The 15,619-nt window shown below is 42.4% G+C and overlaps 1 protein-coding gene across 1 annotated transcript in view; it reads right to left on the bottom strand.

Moving 5' to 3' along the window:
- The window catches only part of lzts2a (leucine zipper, putative tumor suppressor 2a), a 44,492-nt gene extending 30,196 nt beyond the window's left edge, over nucleotides 1–14,296 (bottom strand). The window contains exon 1 of the mRNA XM_082557893.1: nucleotides 13,968–14,296. The gene's annotated coding sequence lies outside the window, so the exon portion shown is untranslated. The remainder of the gene's footprint in view (nucleotides 1–13,967) is intronic.
- Nucleotides 14,297–15,619: the final 1,323 nt, after the last annotated feature.

Here is a 15,619-nt window from a genome sequence, read left to right on the forward strand (position 1 = left end):
GCGTCTCGTAGCATCCATTGTCACATTGCTCATCCTCGGATGCTCGTATTGAGTAAGAATAGAATAGAATCAATGAGAATCGTAAAGCACTTCCCAGGAAAAGAGCAGTCGGGTAATGCAGTTTCTATGTATCTTTCTTTCTATTCTCTCTGTCATTAGCCATATTGTACTCGGTGTCTGGCACTCTGGCTGTTGCGGCTGCCGTTTTCCCAAGAAAGTGGAAAGCTGCTTTGTTGCCATAATATGCCCTGTGTGATGCTTGGCCCACTTTCCATCTTGCTTTCATTGTGTAAGCACACATACATAAAACATGATTTGCTGCTTCAATTTCTGACTTTTATTCAGCTGGGATTTGGTGGCAGACAACATCAGAGCCATGAAAAGCAGAGCGGAGCAGCGACGAAATGCAGCTTTCCCTCTGATCCTCTGAGTGAGGAAGAAAAGAGAGAGAGAGAGAGAGAGAGAAGGAGACAGAGAGCTGGCTACGATACAAAGAACAAGGTTTAATCACTGACCTCTAGACTTACAACTAAAGACAAATGGCCATGATTAATGAGGCCCATTCATCTTACAGGTTAAGAAAAAAAAAACCCAGCAGGGACTGTGTGTGCCCGTGATGCTCTCGAGCTTCAGTCCTGTTAGTTTGCACTTCACGTGTGAGTCCAAGGAGCTCAGATCAGGATCACTGCAGATCCAGCATTGTTCACTAGAGGGCAGCCTGCAATGATGTGAAATCTGGCAGCTGCAATGATGGCTGTTCAGTCCTGAGTGAAACTTGTTCGTAGCAACAAATAACAGAAGGAACAGATAATATAGTATAAAGTTATTTTAATATCTGCTGTGCAAAACTATTGCACTAGCTATTTAAATGATTATTTTAACCTTCATTCAGATTGATTCCTTTTCTATATTCAGTACACTATGTACACTGCTTTAAAAAAGTACATACGGCCACATTATTGAGACTTGTCACAAGGAGTTGCCACAGTTGGTAGCTCCACTTGGGAGACTTATGCAGGATTTCCTTCCTAATGCAACCCAAAGGGGAATTTGTTTTTCTGGCTGGAATTAATTCAGTTATTTTACTTTATTTGGCTACTTATTCAGATATTTTGGGTCTTTTCTAGTTCACTGATGGGTTTTGATTTCTGCTGTGAAATTCACATCTTAGAGTCTAAACTTAATGTAAACAGCCTGAAAGCATGGATCCATCCTGCTTTGTATGAATGGGTAGGGTGGTAGTGGTGCAATGGTGTAGGGCAGGGGTGGCAAACTCCAGGCCTCGAGAGCCAATGTCCTGCAGGTTTTAGATAACACCCTGGGTCAACACACCTGAATCAAATGATTAGTTAATTACCGGGCTTCTGGAGAACTTCAAGAAATGTTGGGGAGGTAATTTAGCAATTTAAATCAGCTGTGATGGATCAAGGACACATCTAAAACCTGCAGGACACCGGCTCTCGAGGCCTGGAGTTTGCCACCCCTGGTGTAGGGGATCTTTTCTTGGAACATCTTGGCCCCCTCAGAACCAGATGAACATTAGTTAAACACCACAGCCTACATGAATATGATTGCTGATCATGTTCAACCCTTTATGACCACCACATGTCCATCTTCTGATGGCTGCTCAAATGGCCTCCACTATCACCAGATCTCAAAGCAGTAGAGCACCTTTGGGATGTGTTGGAACAGGGGATTGATAGTCCGGATGTGCACATGACAAATCCGCAGCAGCTGTGTGACGCTATCATGTCTGTATGAACTGAAATCACTGAGGAATGTTTCTATCGTGTACCTAATAAAGTGGCCAGTAAGTGTATGACAAGACATCCAGTTTGGTTACCACGATAACCATGCACTCCTCTTTTTTGTGTAACCAAAAATATAAAATCTGTGAGTAGAAAAAAGAAACAAAAAACAAATTTACAATATTTGAATGAAAGTATTTAGTTATGTCAGAGGGGAGTGACCTCATCAGTACTCTCCACCGTAAAGTGAAAGGTCTAATTGATGCACTCCAACTCTTTGACCCCTATCTCCACTCCTATAATGTTTCTAAGGATCATAAGTCATCCTCCTCTGTGGCCAGATTAGATGAGATGACAAGAGATTGGAGGGGATGGCCGCAGCAGCAGCAGCAGCGGTGGGTAAAGTTTATCTCTGTAACCGAGCTCAAGAGCAGCAGCTGATGTGTGGCCACAGCTGCACACGGTCAACCTCTTATGAAAATCTCGGCAGAACAAATGATGAGTTTGCATGTTTGACGACAGCTGATGACTAATGAGGGTCTTCTATGCAGAAACAATGCAACATGGGCAGGATGAGCAAAAGGTGACCACACAGAGGAAGATTAACAAATGAGAAACAATGACTGCAGGAAAAATTTTCCTTTTCCTTTTCACTGCTTAAATCACAGCCGGAGCTAAAGGCTTTGTCTTGCTTTGTCTGTTTCCAGCTCTATCAGCCCCACCACTGTTGTTGTAACAATTTGTCTGTCTGGAGGATATGGATCATCTCTCTTCATTCACACGCTTTTTCTCCTCTCTTATTATTTCCATCCTCCCTATCTTTAGCTTTTCTTACATTATTTCAAACACAATTTTCACACAGATTCAGTATGGGGGCTGCTGCTTCACACTGGTTATCTATCATGTTTAAGCGTCTTTTATTGACTGCACAATGAAAATGCATTATTAAGAAACAATAAAAGTTGTCATTTTTCTCAAATCAAGAGATTATTCTCTTGAAAACTTCTTCCAGTACGTGCTAGCGTACTTTGCAGGAGTGAAAGCACCTGATCACTCTTCCTGCAGACGCCTGCACATGTGCACGTAGTGAATGCTGGTTTTATGTGCGTTCGTGAATGTGTACCCTCTGTCACAGTAAGTGTGTTATTGGAGCGGGGTTAGCCGGGGGGAAGGAACAAAAGAAACAAACAAGGTCCTGTGCAACCCCAAGACTGTTGCATGAATCATCCATAAACGTGTACAGTAGCTGGCCTGTTCTCACAGCATTCAGCTCACCAGTAATAACTGACTTCCTATGCAACATGGCAGGTGCTCAAAATATATATTACTGACCAAATGTAATAAATATATTTATATATTTGCAACAGAGCTGCAGTATTTCAGATATATACTGCACTCCTGCATTCAATCAATTTAAATGAATGTGCATTTTTGCCTGTGTGTGTGTGTGTGTGTGTGTGTGTGTTTGCCTGCAGCAGCAATGACATCAGACTCAGACCACAGTTAGACTGGGTCAAGTGAACATGCTTCTCGCTCTGAAACACATGCATTTACCTGCACGTGCACCTATAGCTGTACGTACGAAGGAGAGCGTGAGAGGGAGGAAGTGAACACATATGCAAATGTGATCTGGGAACAAAAAGGAGCTTGAAGAGATGGTGTGATTAACTTATTCCCAAGATTAAGAAGTGAAGGCAGGAGGAAATGTCAGAGGAACACAAAAAAAGTCTGTGTGTGTGTTTTGAATCCTCTCAGAAGTGCAGCCTTTGTCGAAGAGCTGAGCTGAATAGTGTGCAGTTTTTGCCTATTTTCTGTCACACACCGGTTAACGAATATCTCCAGCACGTCAGTGCTTCACACACACACACACACACACACTCAGATCTGCTGGTGTGTAATTTTCCTTTACTTCAGTGGCAGGTCAGCGTACCCATGTTCTCGTGACAGCCTGTGTTTACATCCTCGGGGTATATACATAACTTATATATATAGTGCGTGTTTGTGCGTGGAGCTAATGGAGACTGACATGAGGGCTGACATGGACACTGAGCTGTGCTGCACTGGACCATGCGGTTTAACCCAACAGCAGGGATAAACTATAAATAGACTCTCTCATCCACCCCCAAAGCTCCCCTATTCCCCTTTTTTCTTCCTGTTTCCTCTTTTCCTTTTGCTTTATCTGCAGATCTTTATAACCGTCGCTGGTAATAAAGATTGTGTCTTCCATTTCCTTCTATTCCTGATGGTTGTCTCTCTCGCTATGTCTCTCCAACATCTCTCCCTGTTGTCCCTCCATTTTCAGTCTCCAGCTGCCTCCTGTCTTTATGCATTTTTCTCTTGAAGAAGAAAAAAAAAGAACAGAGAAACAAAATACTGGAATAACAAAGAGGCCAACACCAATCGAATGGTCTCAGAAGAGAGGGAGAGAGTTTGGGGAGGGTGGGGAAAAGGGGGAGATATGCTAGTTAGGGGGGTGGGGGGTGGGTGGGAGAGATGGAGTTATGTAAGTGAAGCTAATCCCCTCCCAATCCTGCATAATAAATGAGACGGGATGACACTGGCCTCATTTCATCCGTTCATCCCTGCATCTGCCGCCACTAGCCTTCCAAACCGCTCCGTCTCCACCTTAATCTGTCTGTTTGATCTTTGACAGCAGTCTAGGGCTTCATTTTGAACTCCGCACACCAGCAAATCCTGCTATGTTGAAAGCTTGTATAATTGTATAAGCATCTTGTATAAATATCTTGTATAATAGCTCAACAGCAGTTATACAAGATATTTGAAGTTTTAATTGGGAAAATGCTCCCAGAAAAGAAAAATGGCATCCGTTCCTCCTCTTTTATTTTCCCCCCGATATCAAAGATAACATCAGATTTTTGAAAGCCTTCTTGCATAACACAAGCCAATGCGGGACAGCAAGAATAGAATAAAAAAAAACCCCATCAGATCCCCTGATGTTTTTGGAGCGCCAATGATAACATGTCAAAGATTATGATACAATCCTTTGAAGTGCTGTCCTCCGCAGCTTTCCCTTCTCAATTTAAACCCAGCAGTCTGACCCTGCCTCAATCCAGACATCCTAATCTGCAAAGGCATGCTTCACAAGGGTCAACATGACCATTTTAAACATGTTATTAATGCCGAGACACATATCAATATTACACCACATGACTCTGTAGCACAACAGCGTGTTGCTTCAGACTGTGTCAGACACAGAAACCTAATCCCGCCGACTGATTTACGATCTGCTGCTTTGAAGCTTAAGTTTCACATTTTGGTAATCGAGATCTGGGCATTTTGAAACCCGAGGTCCTCAAATTTAGGCAAGAGGGTCGAGTCGATCGTGCACTTCAGGGATACGTTAATTTTGGCTAAAGTAAAAAAGGCTTAAAATAAAAATGTCTAACCAAAAAAACCTGAATTTCTCTCCTGCTTAGAGCCTCTTAGTGCAACCAAGCACAAGAGACACCAAACAATTTATTAATCACAAGACAGCCACACCCTAAAACTGCCTGCATCATTCATTTTACTTAGAATGGGACTACCGTTTGCAAAATGAACACCATGCTGTATAGAGAAAGACCTGAAAGTCATAGGAATTTATAACCTAACATCTTTTGAACCTGTGGTCCAGACCTGGTGGCTACGTCTATCTTTTATATACAGACTGTGTTCATATGGACACGTTAACACATAGCATAGTTGCAAATGGCCACTAGCATAGCTAAAGAGTCTTAGTTGTAGTTCTAGTTTACACAAGCGGGCTATATCAAACAACCAGGCTTAATGAACAAAGGACGTGTAACTTTTCATGAGTTAAATGTCTCTGGTTTAATAGTTCAGTGTTGAGCACATTTTAAGGCTAATTATCACACTGCTTAGCACATTTTATCACTGAAATGGCAACCGTTGTGAACATTTACACTCGTGTAAGGTGTTCTGCAATTTTCCACTAAAAGAGTCGTTTGCTGGGAATTTTCTCCACTCGAGGTGATCAATTCTCTTCTAAACACCTTGAAACAGAAAATAAGGCAGTAGATGACAGAAGATAAACCAGTGTATGGTTACATTTTTAGGGGGGTGCACGTCAGGTTATTGCATAGGTTATGGTGCAGGGTTTCAGGGGAGTTTGTGGTTACAGTGTACCTGTGACACAGAGACCCTGCACCCACCATTACTTATGAGCAGAGTCCGTTAGACCTGTAACTCCACCCAACACTGTCACAGCCACACATAATGGGGTACTTTTCTTCATCCCCACAGCAAGGTGAGCAAATCCATTACTACAGGTTCCCCAAAAACAAATGTAAGAACATATATTAAATTTTAAGTCATTTTCATTCATTCATACGTAGTCAACTTTTTATAAATTAAATTCTATTACCTCCTAAAATGAGTTTCTTTTTTTTCCTTTACAACAGCAGAATTTCATACATGCACATGAGAGTGCTGCATGAAATCACCACCGGCTAAACCCCATTTTAATGCAATCAGCTGGATCATTACTGATCTGTAGCACAGACTGTGTATATACAGATGTGGTGATGAAGAAATCTATATTTATTTTTATACAGTCTGTGATCAGTAGAGTATTTATAAGCTGTTTCTTAACGTTCAGTATTAGTACCAGGTAATTAACTCCTTTATGAGTACCAAGGCTGTTATTTTAAGCAGTTTTTGAACTTTGTTAAACTTTTTAAAAGTTTTAATATGAAAAAACAGAAGCCCCCACCATGTAGGAAGGAGGTCCTTGGCACCAACAATGCCCTTTAACTCCCCCTCCAGCTCTCCAATCCTCCTCCCCAGACAGGACGCTCCACTGAACTTTGACCTACTTCTGTCTGCCATCAGTCTGGGCTTTGGAAGGAGGAGGAGGAGGTGGGGGCAGCAAGGCCTCAAACGCAGCGAGCTTCACGCTGATCAAGCCTGTTAATAATAATAATAATATGAATAATATGAATATCAAAGTTTTATTTGGACAATACATCTTTTGAAGGTCAAATCACAGAGTGAAGCTGGGGGACGCTTGAGGATGTGTGCATGTGAAATAAGCAAAGAAAAACTGAACTCATTGTTTAATACAGTTCCTCTAAATTTTAGCTGGGCACACACTCACGGACACATGCTGAGGGACTTGGTTTTACTTTTCCACCGATCAGCCACAAGACAAGCCCTGTCTTTCTTCGTTTTATCCTATCCGTGCCTTTCATTTCCAAGAAATCTCATCCACCAGATGGACACAATCCTCTGCAGGATAATGCCAAGCAGACAAAGACACCATGACAAAGAGGCAGACAGCACCTCCAGGATTCAGCTCTGTCAGTCTGAGCCCAAGACTCACTGAAAATAAGCAGAAACCAAGTAACAGCATCACTCCATAAACTGCAAGTAAGTTTAAAAATATGCCAAATGTTTCATAAGCGCAGGACAGCTTCCAGGCCAGCTGAGTCCTGGCAATCCACTTGTGACAGGACAGCTTCATAAACTGAGGGATGAAGTGTTGGCTCGGACGAGAGGGCGGTGGGAGTTATGTTATCAAGATTTGGGATGGGATCCCAGAGGTTCCCGGAAGAATTCTGGGAACATCGGGGCCTTACATGTGTGTATGAGAACGAAAGCGATTGAGGCACAGATGATGAGAGAGGCGACATCTGTCACCAATTAAAAAGGAGGGATTGATCCCAAGGTTACGCCAGAGAGATACAGTATGCAGCGATACTCTAGAGTCACGATGTAAACACTTTTCTCATGGTTAATAATTCCCAGCCCCCAGCCTCCTTCCCCTCTCCGCTTCCACAGACAAGCCAAACACAGTTTACCCAAGCTAGTCAGCTGATGCAGGAAAGGGGGAGGAGGGTGGGGCGCTGCATGGTACGCATTCTGCAGAGGGGTCATCTGGCAGATGCATCCTCTGGGCTGGCTTCACTCCGTCGAGCGCACAATGGGGAAGAACGCTGACCAAGAGGGTGGAGGAAATCTAATCTATAAATCCAGCACATGTCCAAACAACTGGGTGTCAGGAGATCTTTGCTTATGTTATTAGCTCAGGGGTGTCGCACTGTAAGTTGTAAGCTGGAAAACTCACTGATTCAATTCGACTGAGGTTTGGCAGGGCTAAGAACAAATATGCAGTGTTTTCCTATCTAAAACTCCACACCGGCAGGCGCTGATGAGCTTTTATACTGGATCAATAACTCATGCTTTGTTTCCCTTGCTGGCACAAATCAGGTTTCCAATAAAGACAAATCAACCAACAGCTTAATCAATGACTTTCACGCTTAAGTGGAAGCAGGCCTCTGTTAGTCACGTTAGGAACTATGCAACCAACAGGCAATTTCTTGCCTAGCTAAAAGGAAAAAGAGTCTCCTGAATGAGTTTTCTCATAAAAACAAAGACTGCTACCATTAAGAACTAATTGTTGCAGCTGCAGGTCGTCACCTCTTAAAATCTTTTATCAGCCACCAGGCAACGAGCCTCAATTCTGGACCTAATACTCGTGTCATCCATCAATCTTGCGTTTGTGTGTGTGTCTGCGTGCGTGTGTGTGGTCTGCTGTTTCAGCACTGGCCATTTCGGTCCTCATACATCACCCTCCCGACAGCAGTGAAGTGATGCTTAGTGACATATGATGCCACTTTACCTTCTCTTCAGAAAAAGAGAGAAAGAGCTGGAGAAAGGCCTTGCTGTTCCCAGATAGATGAAAACCATTTCCATGTGCAATGACGACACTTTCCTAACGGGACGGCCAACGGATTTGTGCACTGCGAAGGTTGAGCACGTAATAACAGATTTTTGTTGCTCCAGACAAAAATCACTCTGAGAAGCTTCTCTACGGGATCTTTGGGGTGCTGTGAACAAATGCATAAGTGTTGAGCAAACACAGTTTGATTGGCCTACTAATGGATGTTTGGAGCACTTGGCAGACTTCAGCACTGCTGGTTCTAATGTGATCTGTGCCAGAGCTCTGCTCACTAATGTCCATTATACCATGACTTACTCCACCCTGCATTGATTCCGGCTCTTCTTACAGACTGCGAGGGCTTTCAGAGCCCATCTCCGCCTGCCATCTCAGTTATCAGATTGCAATGGCAATTTAATTGAACTGCAATCTACTTACGCAAAGAAAAAAAGGGGGGAAAAGAACACATTATGAGTATCCTTTGGCGCTGGAAAGGTTCTGTAAGAGTATGATAATTAACCTGCTGCATGCATGTTCATGGGCCATCTAATATATGCTTTTCTTTTGTAAAAAAAAAAAAAAACTCAAAGGAGGTAATGGCAAGCTGAGGCTATGGGCTGTTTGACAATGAGAGAGCAGTAGTGGTCCAGTAGTCTGTATGGCCACATGTGTCCCTGTGAGCTTTTACAGCTTCACATACAGAACTCCTGCACCATATTGCACTTCACCTTTCGCTGACATCCCAAATTTACCTGTAAATTTATATTGTGGGAATTTAATTAAATCGCGGGTTTCTGCTACCTATTTTAATTTTTTAGATCTCAATTATTTTTGCAGTAAAATAAATATTTTCTGCCTAAAAAATTAATAACTACACCCCATCGCTGATCCAGCCAATGGCTCATGGTGTTATTCGCACAATTAAGGCGCTTAATATGCAAAACTACCTGGTGGACTTGCTGAATACGTAAGGATGTGTCTCAAAAGTGTGTTTACGAGTGTAAAAAGGGTTTATAAGAGCGTGGGTTTTACACCTATTGTGTGGAACTTAACCCCCACGATAATCGAGGGAATACTGTAGCCATACCTTCAAACCTAATGGAGCCAAAGGTCGCTTTACTCATCCACTTCAGCTGAGAAAACAGTTGTCTTCTGTGTTTGTGAAGTGAGCTCTCCAACCTCCAAAAACTAATCTGGGTAATGTCATCAAGGTTATCTTGAACTAGTTTTAGACTTTGGTATCTACAAGAAAAAAGAGTTGCAAAGAGGCAAGGAGGAAGGAAGCTTTAGAGACATTTGATTTGTATTCTTTAACAAAAAGAAATATAATACTAAATCTCTGGAGTACCATTTACCCCCATCTACCCTTGCCTCTCTCTGCAGATCTGACCTGATCTCCTGCAGCTTGATGGATAAGCCTGCTGCACGTATACATGACTTGATAAATGTGGGTTATTTCGAGTGTCACAGTCAGAAGAATCAAATCTGACTTGATTATGCAGACCAACTGCGCCTCCTGTGTACCCATTTCCTTCCTTCTTTTGCTTTCCTCTGACGAGATGCAGCAGTGCGAGATTCAAAGATTCGATTCATTTAGTAAAGAGCTTCATAAACCTAAAATACCACCTGGATTTCTTGTCAGCATTACAGGGTCAGAAAGTCAAAAGGCCCAGCTTTCATTTTTCTAATGGGTTCAAAAAAAGCTTTGAAAGTATGCAACAGAAAGGATTCGGAAAAAAATGACGAGGCCCTTCTCACAACAGTGTTTACAGGAAACACTCAGCACGCGATTTCTGATCCAGTGCCACTTGTTGATAAGAATTCTGCTTGCCCATTACAACATTTCACAGTGCACTGCTACTGCAAGAATCCTTTTATTTTACTAAAGCCATCAGCAACTCAAGATTTCATGAAATAAAATTAAACTTAACTGTGAAAAGCCTGATTTCCTTTAATATTTAACAAGGAAATGATATAGATTTGCTGTAGTCAAGCTTCTTACAACAACTTCACTTCAGTAGCAGCAGAAAAATGTAGTCATCATTATGTGAACCAGAACTACCTCAAATGATGACTTGTGATGTTGATTTTATTCTGCAAGTTAAATACTGAATGTCAAAGTTAAAATGAATGTGACTTTCTTTCATTTCTTTCTTAGTGTCTGAAATGTGTAAAGCAATGATACGTCTGCAGGAAGCTTAGAAGTGTCTATAATCAGCCTTTAACAGTATGGACATTACTAGTACATACATTATTTTTAAATGCTAAACTCTGAAAGTTATCTGATGATCGATCGATCACTGGAAATTACAATAGCAAACAGAGGAGGAATGATCTCATCCAGCATTCTCTTCTAAAAGACACAGGACTGCAAGCTGGGGAAAGGCTTTTTAAAACCTTTCACGTATAAATGTTTCATTTAAATATACTTCAGGAGTCTGCTGGCCTATGCTGAGCGATTCATATGTAGATCCATAATGAGTCTGTCTAAATAACTAACCTGATCAACAGTATAACACCTCAAGTGACTTTAAAAATGAAAACTCCATGAAGATGCTGTAAAGTAAAGTCATTAGCGGTGCTGCAACATTTATGGTCCTGAATGGGGATTTTTAAAAAAGGAAAAGAAAGGTCACTGCAAACCCAGGCAGCTACTAATTACAGTCTCACACACAAGGGCAGTCTTTGTGCGCACATGTGTGTGTGTGTGTGTGTGTGTGTGTGTGTGTGCGTGTGTCTGACTGACAGCTTGTCTCTCCCCTGTTGTGCTCCTGCTCATGTCCTGTTCTAATAGGCTGACAGCGAGGAACTGTGACGGAAATCTTAGTGACGCACTGCTAGAAAAATCACAGCTGAGGGGAAACTGAATCTTGGAACCAACATGCTCAACAAAAAAAAAAGAAGCATATTAAACACTGAACTACTCCATAAAAATCAAACAGAGCTTCTCTCTGACATGCAATTGAAGACATGAAATGGAGGCACAGGAAAAGACAAAATATCAGATGGAGAAAAGGTATCTGTTGAGCTCCTCTGAGTGCGTTTGACTCTGTCTGAGGAATTCAAGGCTCCTGTGGTGCTTCCACACAGAGAAGTTTACATGTTAGAAAGTTAGAAAGAAAGACACTTCCTGTTTTCTTTCAAATGTACTTGCAGTGTTTGTTAAATAAGAGCAGCGTGAGATAGTTTGAGCTGCACGAGGCGTTTGCAGTCTGCATTACATCTAAATAGATAACAGTGCTGACACACTGTTTGCACACTTTTTAATAACATCACCATCATTATCATCATCACCACTGCAGAGCGATAGTCTTCTGGATCAGATTGTGCTGTATTTATACACCAAATTAGCCTTAACAATAAAACCAACCTAATACTTAATAGGCATCGATCAGTATTTCTGACTGATCAGGGGCCATCGGGACCCCTGTGGTGTCTGGCACCTTCAGGTTTGGCAGGGCCTGTGTGTTAGATTAGATTAGATTAGATGAAACTTTATTAATCCCTCAGGTGGGTTCCTCTGGGAAATTCAGTACAAGGTTGTACATTCAGGGTTGTGGTGTGGCATCTTGTGGCTCAGTTATATTCTGGCTTTTTCACAGTTTATAAGGCTGGGGCTGTTTCTCGGGCTCACTGTTGTTGAACAAGGTATTTGTGAGGGATTCTGAGTCAACAACCACGTTTAGATTGGTAATGATTAATGAATGCCAGGAGCCAAACACTTCGCTTCACCTGCGAGTGGTTTTAATGTTGTGGGATAACGATGTTTGCTGCTTCACGAGGGATTCTCCTTTACATGTTATGTAAGTGTGTGTGTGTGTGTGTGTGTGAGCACGTTCATGTAAGTGTCACTTTCGGCTGAGATTATCTAATGGGCAAATTAAGCTGCCAACGCCGGAGCGACATTTTGAACAGTGGGTTGCGTCTTTAATGTTTCATCGTTCTCGAGTGCTGGCAGATGTGCATCAGCTGTGATTGCGCCTCCAGCTGTGATCTAGTTTTTTTCACACTTAATTGTTAATGTAATAAAAAAAGATGGGAGGTCGCGTTATTCGACCGCAGAGGCAGAAGGATTTTCATAACCTTGTTAAAAAGGGAAAACGGGAGGAGGAAAGGAGACAAGGAAAACAATTTGAGGACAAGATGCTGTAAAAACAACCATGACTTTGGTAATGTTATCACTTAGCTGCCTCACATTTCACCCCCTCAGGGTTTCACTTGCTGTGAAGGGGACATGTGATTTAAATGATCACAAGCATCCTCCCCTACCTGTCCCCCATCCACCTCTTTAGCTACTTCAATCCTAATGGCCTGACAGGTTGGTTATTACCTCCCACTGCTACCGAATCCCCCTCTCCCCCTTCTCTTTAGCTGTGTTATGTTGCAGTGACAGAGCAGTATGATATAGGTTCTCCCAAAGAGGGAGCATGATGCTTGAGCACATCATGGTGCTGTGATGCTACTAGTCTGTGCAGGAGAGGATGGAGTATGTGCGTGCCGAGCATTCACAAATTCACATTTGCAGCGTGCATGCATTCATTCATGCGTGGTTGTACTCGTGTTTGCATTCAGCTAAAGTCGTACAGCTGTGACAACAGGACACCCAACGCATCAATCATCTGTGAGGGTTCACCGCAGATGAGAAAGAGATGGAGAGAATCTCAGGCATGCTGCTTCTTCGGCATTTATATCTACTCCTGTGGGGATTATTTATGGTCCAATCAGACCCCGGGTGTTTCCAATTCAACTCAAACCCAATCCATAAATTAAAGTAGGCCTTGAGAGCATAAAGAAATGGCCATGAGAGCTCTCCCTCTCTCTTTGTCTGACCTTTCCTTTTCATCATTTTCACTTCATCCTCTCCCATCCACTTCTGTCTTTATAATACAAACAAAACTGGCTGCGCATTTTCAGAGAGGAAAACGGCCATAACAGGAAACGCGGTTTGCAGGAATAAGTGTGCATGTGTGCCATTTCCAAGGGGCAGCCCCCCTATTCACTGACACAGCGGGATGAAGATAACAGTAAAGCTTGTTCTCTTGTTTCTCTCTCTCTTTCTCTCTCTCTCTCTCTCTCACACACACACACACACACACACACACACACACACACACACACACACACACACACACACACACACACACACACCAGCTCCTGAGGAAGAAAAACTGAGGAAACTCGTGTAAAGCAAATCACTGCATTCAAGTGGATTAACTGCACAAGTACTCAGATTAAACTATCAATAAATCAAATGATCATGCAGCTACACCGTAAGCCATACATACTCTAACCACGCAACTCAGCACAATCAAAGCACACTTTCACATAAATATCCACGCAGGTTTAAGCAAAATTCGTATTTTACGATAAAATTACAACTAAACTTCAACAACTACTTCTATTTCTATTTTTTCATGCGTGGACAAAGCATTTTGAGGGCGCTTGATAAAAGTCAAGAAGTCCTTAACCCTTCTGTTAAAATACAGCACAAAAACACAACACTCACTCAATCACTGTTGCACACTGCGTGATCTGCTCACCTTTAAAGATGTTATTTACAACCAACCCGTGCGGGGATATTTCCTTCAGCAGTGGGTATCTTGTGCGTCCCAAGCAGATGCAACTTTTTCAGAGAGCACCAACACGCCAGAAAAAAATCGACTCTGCTGTCCGTTCCCCGTAGTTACAGTCCGCTTCTTTTCCCAAAGCCGCGCAGTCCACGGCGGCTGTGATCTGCTGCTGATCCACGGCTGCTGCTCAGGTTGAAGGTGTTTGGTACTGTCACCGGCACAGCCCGATGTAGCGCTCTGCGAGGCGGGCTCACTCTGTGCTTCAGCGGGGGCTCGAGAAACGATCCACAACAGTCAAGGTTCAGGACAGGGACGGGGAAGGCAGGGGCTGTGAGAGGGGGGGCCGCGACATCCGATGAAGCCATTCCTTGACGCTCGTGCCTTTGCGCCAGTGGGGTTGATATACTGATATAAAAACCTCATTTAAAACTTGTAAACACTATCCACGTGCGAACTAGTTTTTTCAAGCTCAACGGAAGAAAAATCAACAGTTCAGAAAACTGCACATTTTTATTTTAGTGTTTGAAAGTAACTACTGAGCTTGTTGTTTTGCTAACTTGAATATTGTTCTAAATTATATAAATCACTTTAAAAGACATTCCTTAATAGAGTTTTATGTTTGTGTCTTATTATGCCATTGATTTGAGACAGAAAGTTTTATTAGCAGTTTTTCCAACATGCAAATGTGCATGTAAAATTCTGCAAAGACCAAAAGACTGTGTACATTTTGTCTTTATTGGACAGTTAATTGTTATTTTAAATTCCCTGCTCTCTGTTAGTTGCACTGCTTAAGATGTCAGTGGTCTAATCAGCCACCAGTGCATGTAGGTATGCAGGTGATATCAAGACAAGTTCAAACCAAGCATTAGAATGGGGAAGAAGGTGATTTAAGGGAAGTGTGTGGGTATTTCAGAAACTGATGGTTTTCTGGGATATTTCTCATACATTTGTCTCCAGAGTTTATATATAATTGAATTGAGAAAATATTCAATGAGTGACAGCTGGAAGAAAATGCTTTGCTGAAATCAGAGGTCAGAGAATGACCAGACTGTTTCGAAGTGATTATAACCAAGGTATGTAGAAGAGCATCTTTCAACCCAAAACATGTACACTGAAGCAGATAGGCTACTGCAGCAGAAGACCACATCTGGTGCCACTTATGCCAGCTAAGAACAGGAAACTGAAGCTACAGTTAGCATGGGAACATCAAGATTTGACAACGGAAGATTGGGAAAAACATTGCTTGGTCTGATGAGAAAAGAACATACATCAGTATCTTCTTAACTTAGGCTCACAGTGGGCTTATGTGGAGCTGTGTGGAGGCAAGGCCCTGGACAAGGCTAACACAGAGAGAAACAGACAACTTCATATTTCCACCTCCACACATAGGTCCAATTTAGGGAAAAACAGTTAACCTAACATGCATGTCTTTGGACTGTGGTCAGAAAACCACTCAGGCACAGGGAGACCATACAACTCCACGCACAAAGGCCCCTGCCAAGAGGGCCAAGAGGTTGAAACCTGAAACCTTACTGTAAGGCAGTAACAAAAAAGTCAAAAAATAAACTTAAAGAATGGCTTTAACATTAAAACAGATTACAAACCCACTTGTAACCTCGTGT

This window comes from Aulonocara stuartgranti (genome assembly GCF_965226115.1).
Source record: "Aulonocara stuartgranti genome assembly, chromosome: 13".
NCBI lineage: Eukaryota > Metazoa > Chordata > Actinopteri > Cichliformes > Cichlidae > Aulonocara > Aulonocara stuartgranti.